Below are 6,729 nucleotides of genomic sequence, written 5' to 3'. Positions count from 1 at the left end.
GGCTCTTATGCATGACCCCCTCTCATTCCTCCTTGGCTTCCCCGCTCAACGTTCCTGCTGGCTCTGCATGTCAGCCACGACAGCAACACTATGTGTGTCCAAAGGAGAGACACCGAGAAAAGTCCTGCTTCCTGCTCACCATCTGCCCTATTTCCACATGCCCCAGGCTGGGCAGGTTAGAATCCTGGGGATGTCCTCGGCCTGGCCTAGCCTGGCAGTCAGATTTCCCTTTCCTCTCCCACCTCCTTCAGCCTGTAGGGGTGGGAGGTGAGAGGGAGACCTTGATTTCTCCTGCTTCTAATCAGCATAGCTGGGAGAACCAGCAGGCAAGGGCAGGAGGAGGTGAAAGGCCACAGGCCTAATCTACCAGCCACCCAGTCACCAGAGCGCAGCTTCCCTCTAACAAGCCATGGAGCAAACAAATTATCTTTGTTGTTCCTGGGAAATCTGCAAGTACTTACCCGTGTAATTAGCATCTGTGCCTCGTGCCTGCAGTTCAGGTGAACAGGCCGCGGCTACCCGGTGCCAGGCGGCCTATAATCAAAACCAAAGCGGCTGCCTGGGTGATGGTGGGTGAAGATGATGTCAAATTCAATTGGGCCCTCGGTTGGGACAGCATCCCAGGAGCCAGAGATGTTGGGGCCTCTGTAGCTCTGAAATGCAAGAAAGGGTTGGGAGGCCACCATCATCCAGCCTGTCCCTCAAACCCACCCTAGCACTCTGAAGCCAGGGCAGATGGAGTGCCCGAGGCTTGACTCAACTGAGGCAAAGGTTCTGGGTCCAGGGACCTGCATTTTAAGTGGCTTTCCAGCTGATTTTTTTTTTTTCTTGGTGAGACACAGTCCTTTATTAAAAAATACATAAAAATCACAGCCCCCTGAGCCAGGTCCAGAAGAGGGAACTACTCCAGCACTGGCAGAGGACAGAGGCAGGTGCTTCCTTCACCAAACACACTTCCTAGGAACCATAAATAGAACATTCACAGAGGTCCCAGGAAAAGTCAGATTTCTCTTTTCTCCACGGAAGAGGAAGGGGCTTGGGATCCAGCTCTGCTCCTCCCCCAGGGGCAGGGGACTCTGAGGAGTTGTCACATAAAATCATGATATTAAAGATTCATGGTCATAATCCTGGGGTGACACTAGAAAGAGGGCCTGGGTCTACAGGAACCCAGCTCTGGCACGGTAGTGAGGAGCTGAGGGTGGGGAGAGAGCAACTCTGATTCAATTTCTTGATTAAAGTGGGCAGGAAGGAGTCAGTGTGAGCCACAGGGGTGGAGGGCATGGGGGGATGGTTGGCAATAGGTGGAAGGCCAAGCCTGGCAGGGTGCTGGTGCTGCATCATCTCTTGATGGAAGGCCTAGGAGGAACCAGGTGGGTAATAGAGATCAGGAGTCAGCTGTAACGTTGGTATAGAGTGGGCCGATTCTTGGGCCAGCAGGCAGTATGTCAGTGAGTTCATCCCATCTTGAGTCTAGGAATTCTGGGTATGGACCAGGAGGTCAAGTCTGTGGGGGTTTTCCTGACTGCCCTTATCTCCTAGGTGCTTCACCATTTGTAATGCCCCACAGATGTGGGGGTGTATGCTATCAGGCATACCCTGATAGCAATGTTGTTATTCTCACCACCCCAGCCCCAGTATTTATTGGTGAAGCTGTTCATCTTCAGGTAGTCTTCAGGAGTGAGGGCCCAGACCCCTCCAAAGTCCTGGAGGTACAGGAAGCTGTAACAAACTTGTTGCTGGTGACAGCAACATACTGGAGCCCATGGGGGTCAAACACAGAGATTGTGGTCATTCTCTGGCAGAAGGTCCACACTGTGCAAGAGTAGGCAAGCCTCCAGCACCCCCATATTCAGTAGCCCTGTTAGAGTTTCCATTTCTATCCTGGTGGATGACACAGATGCCATAAGCCAGCTGCCGGTGCTGCAGGCAGGAGTGCGGGTGGTAGAGTAGCAGGTGTAAGTGGTGCTCCTGTCATAGTGAGGCACAATGATGGCTGTATGGGACTGGGGCTCACAGCCTGCAGGGCAACACCAACCCAGTTTCTACCTGGGGGTTCCTCTCCATGATCTCCACCAGGGGTGGCACTGGGCTGAAGGACATAAACACGGGGCCCATTAAGAGATGAGAACATTCTGGATAGCAGGATGGGCCTTGAAGAGCTGGGGGGCGGGGGGTGGGCCAGGAGGTGACTGAGGTTACTGTAGACATCATGGGGTGAGAGTAGTCAAATGTTGGTTCCTGCTCTCAGCCAGATAGGGCACCATGGCTTTGGAAGTCCCCCAGTGACAGGTTCATTACGATGGCCAGCTGGGACCCTGCCAGCACGGCCAGTGTGCAGGGTTGCTCCAGTGGCCTCTGCAACATTCTGGGGTAAAGTCTAGGTTAGAGCTGTTTTCTTCCGGATCATAGGGACTGCAGGAGGTGCTGGCAGGACAGAGATGTAAGGCATTATATTATCTAGGCTTTTGTTTCCCGTCGTCACTGCTACCCTGACACCCACGCAGGGGTCACTGCCTCCATCTTGGAAGGAGTGCCATGGGGCTTCCCAGGTGATTCTGATGCTCAGCCAAAGTGTGGTAAACAGTGGCTGTTCCCCAAGATCCTGTCAGTCAGTAGAATAGTAATAGTTATAAGTATCATTTACTGAATGCCTGCTTGGTACAGAGTTTTATATGTGACTGACTATATTATTTCATTTCATTCTCCAAGGAGAAATGTGACAATGATAAGAATATAACCTTTTAAGAGAGAGAATAACTAACTTGCGCTGTGTCATGCAGTGGCAGGGCCGAGAGTCAGGTGATGTATTTGTTCCTTGTAGTATGGAAGGGTAGGGGCATCTCCCTGACATTGCACATGGAGTGGCAGCTCCCTCTGTCAGAGGGGCAGGAAGGGGTGTGACACCAGTGCCTTGGGGGGAGCTATTCTAGGTTTCCTGCTTAAAGCAGGGAATAACATGCAACTCCTTTCTTCCACCTGAGCAGAACGTGGCACCCCCACACAGAACAGGAAGGACAGGCCAGAACGGGCAATCATCGCAGTAAGAACAGCACAGGACAGCAGGCACTCAGCGTGGGGCCCACGGAGGGAAGCACCCCCTGGTGACAGCAGGAGGTTGGCATTTTCAGAGAGAATGGCTGGCTGAGGCAGCTCTCCTTCATACAACCCACAGAGATTGCTCTTAAATAAACTCTGAGTGAGCGCACCCTTGGAGCTTGAGGGTCAAGGCAGAAGTGGGGACCAGCCAGTGTGGAACTGGAGTGGGATGTAGGTGGTGGGGGGGAGGAGGCGAGAAGCAGCAGAGTTTGGATGGGCGCTGTAGGACGATGTTGATTCTAGTCTGGATAGCACAGAAACTGGGTTTTCATCAGTTTCTCAGGGAAGAGGAAATTGGAAATTAATATCAAAATCCCACTGAGTAGTGTCCATAGTTTCCATATGTAATCATGCTTGGCTTAGCGAGGTAGTAAAATGTTTATGATTTTCTTTCCAAGGTTGAGTTTAGTCATTCTCAATGAACCATTTAGTTGGCTTCATAAAGTCCTGAATTAAAAGAAGCCCTCTAGGTAATGTTATAGCTGGAGAGATACCTGGGCGAGGTGGACCCTCCTGGCTGTTGAAGTCAAGGCCTGGGGCCCAGAGGCGCAAGTCCCTGGAGGAAGCCCTCTTCCCGACAGCTGCTTTGACAAGGCTTCCGCGCCACATGTTGTAGGAAGCACCGCCTCGGCAAAGAATGCACCCTGAGTCTGCTTTGAGGACCTCCCATGGAATTTGTGATTCATAAGCAGAAATTCAAATAGTATGACCCTGCCCCAACACGTGCTTTCAGTAAACTGAGGCATTGCTGCTCTGCCAGTTAGCAATGGCTGTGGAGGGGGCTGCAGTCATCACTGGCATTTGTTCTTTCTACTCTGTCCTGAGAAAGGAAGAAGTGCAGCAGCCTCCTGTTGCCTGTCCCCATCTTTAGCTCACACTGCACTGGAAATGCAGGGATAGATTTGAAGATGGCATTAAATAATCCCATCACCACCTGCTGGGAGCTGGTGGCTACAAGGCCATGGAGTGGGCTGAGGGCCTGAGGACCGCATCACCCATCTAGGCACATAGACACAGACACACACACTAATTCACAGACTCATACTCACACTTAGATGTGTACACATGTGTAGACACAGTCTAACACACATTCCTATACAGGCATGAACACACTTGTCCAAGATGCAGCCTCATGTGCAACACGCAGATGCCATGGCCCCCAGACACACCCACAGGCAGGCAGACATTTCCTCCTCAGTCCTGACACTCAGGACTGGAGGAGACCACATCGAGTGGCTGTGTGTGCTGAGGCCTCCTGGCCCCAGGCTGGGTGAGGCCAACTGCCAGAGCATCTCCTGCCACCCCTGCCTTGGTCACTCAACTGCCCCCCATGGTGGCCCTGATGGGGACAGGCTCTCCTGGCTGACTGGGCTTCTCTCCCACACATCAGCAGCCTCCCTTACAACATGCCTCCCCTGCCCCAGTCTCTGACAGACACAAACACACACATACTCAAGTACACAGAACATTCCCTCCCGCCCTCCCCCCCCCACTGTCACACAGGGCTGCTCTGTTTCTAGCCTTTCCAGTCACATTCACGCCATTTGCCTGTCAGCTTGCCCCCCCACCCCAAGATTTGGTCTTTGTCTCGTGCACAAATACACACAGCCCCATGCAGACACTCTGTCTGTCTGTCTCCTGCACGACACGCACAACACGGAACAACTTGAGCCATAGCAAGTGGGAGAGGGTGTCAGGACTGATGGAAGCTGTTATTCTTAGCCCTGTCACTGAACACTTCCACCCCCTCCCCAGCGCAGTCCCTGCCCTGCCGGTCACCCTCCCCACGAGACAGAGCCGAACCTGAGGCCAGTCTAATCTGCCATCTGTGGAGAGGGTGGGGAGGCAGTAGGGGATTGCAGCCCAGCACTGAAAAGGAGCAGAAAATGGGATTTATTTTGCTGCCCCCACCCCAACACCCGACTCTGCCTCCAGCTGCTCAGAGAGCAGTTGTGTGGGGACCCGGAGGAAGGGAGGGAATTTGCATTTGAAAATAGTTGTTGGTTGGCCTGAAACATTTGGTGCCATTGCTGATCCTGTCTCTCTCTCTCTCTCTCTCTCTCTCTCTCTCTCTCTCTCTCTGTGAAGTATGGAGCTTGTGGGGGTGTCAGTGAGAAGACACTGAGGGAAGCAGGACTCAGAAGAGGGCATCAAGCAGTGTCTTTCTTGAACCATTTCTTACTCCTTTCTCGCTTCGGAGTTGAAACCAGCCATAAATAGATTATATTCAAGCTTAGTTTCTGCTCAGTCCCAGGGACTGCCAACTTCCAGAACTCCCTGTGCTACCAGAGGCTCCACACCTGCCAGGAGTTGAAGGGGTGCCAGGAAGGAGGGAGTTCTACCCCCAGGAAGTCCTACAGACCCATCAAACCCAAAGTGCTTGGTCTTTTCCTCTAAACATCTCCTCCCCTGTGTTCCCAAAGCTGGAAACTTCAACATCCCCAACTTCCTCCCTTCCTCCACCTTTCTGGTTGTGTTTCAAATCTTCTACTTCAGAAGGCACCCTCCAAGTGGCCTCTTGTCCCCACTCTCATGAGCAAAGCCTTGGCTAGCCCCTCTTTAACTCTTGCTAGGACCGTTGCAGTAGCTCTTGGCTGGGCTCCCATCCTCGAACTCCCTTCCTGCCAATCCATCTTCCACACAACTGCTAGTGATTTATTAAAAAGTAAAAATCAATAAAGCCTAATGATATCACTCTCCTGCTCAAAATCCTTCCCTGGCAGATAGAGTGGACACCCCCAAGATGGTATCCCGGGATCCTTGTTCTTTTTCTTGTCCCTTACCCCTCTCACTCTTTACCACCAGAGCCAGCACCTTCCTGAACACAGCGGGCTGCTCTGTGCCTCCTGCCTGGGTGCATGCCAGGCCTTAGCTTGCAATGTCTTCTCTCTCTTCTTTACCTTGGGGGAAGTCAGATTCCAACTCAGATGTCATCGTCCCTTGTGAGTACTTCTGCCTCCCCCACTTACCAGCAAATGGGTTGTTTTTAACCTTCTCTCTGTTCTCAGGTACTTCAACCTTAATTCTAACTCTTAAGTCACTGCTTCACAAAAGTCCCTAATTTTTCTTACCTCCATATGCTTGCCAGGTAAGTTACTGTCATTTGAAGCCCTCTTTTCCCTCCCCTTGTGATTCCATCTCGTTCAGCTTGAGCCTAACCTGTTTGTCATGTAGACTCTGTAGGTCTCCCTTCCTTTGGGGTTTTTTAGCCCGTGGTCCACATTGGGCTCTGGATCCTTTTGCCCTGTATTGTCTAAATTCCTTTCTGCATATGGATGTGTGGTCACCCCACATCCACAACCAGAAAGGTGGAGGCAGGGAGGAAGTTGGGGATGTTGAAGTTTCCAGCTTTGGGAATGCAGGCCCTTGAGGTCCTGAGGGGTGTGGAGTTCTTGCTAGAGTGCCCCATTCCTGGAGCTCTGACTGGGCCTGTGCTTCCAGCCAGGACTCAGGGGCTTCAGGGTGTGGGGGCACTCAGTGTAGTCTGGGGGAGGGGCAGAGTGAGGGAAAGAAAGGACCCCTCAGCAGGTGCAGAGTGAAGATGGACTGTAGCCCCTGGGACTATGGCTCACCCAGCAGAACTGGGGACACGAGGCCTGCTCTCGCCTCACAGCTGTTGGCAAAGCCTGTCCC

At 52.4% G+C, this 6,729-nt stretch overlaps 1 pseudogene across 1 annotated transcript; it reads right to left on the bottom strand.

Moving 5' to 3' along the window:
• Window positions 1–1,384: 1,384 nt before the first annotated feature.
• LOC311170337 (beta-1,4-galactosyltransferase 3-like) lies at window positions 1,385–2,364 on the bottom strand (annotated as a pseudogene). Its single transcript has one exon. The product of its transcript is annotated as a beta-1,4-galactosyltransferase 3-like (transcript).
• Window positions 2,365–6,729: the final 4,365 nt, after the last annotated feature.

The sequence above is a fragment of the Talpa europaea genome, assembly GCF_964194135.1.
Source record: "Talpa europaea genome assembly, chromosome: 4".
In the NCBI taxonomy this organism is placed as follows: Eukaryota; Metazoa; Chordata; class Mammalia; order Eulipotyphla; family Talpidae; genus Talpa; species Talpa europaea.
Note: the sequence above shows the minus strand (reverse complement) of the source record. Positions and strands in the feature narration are given on the sequence as shown.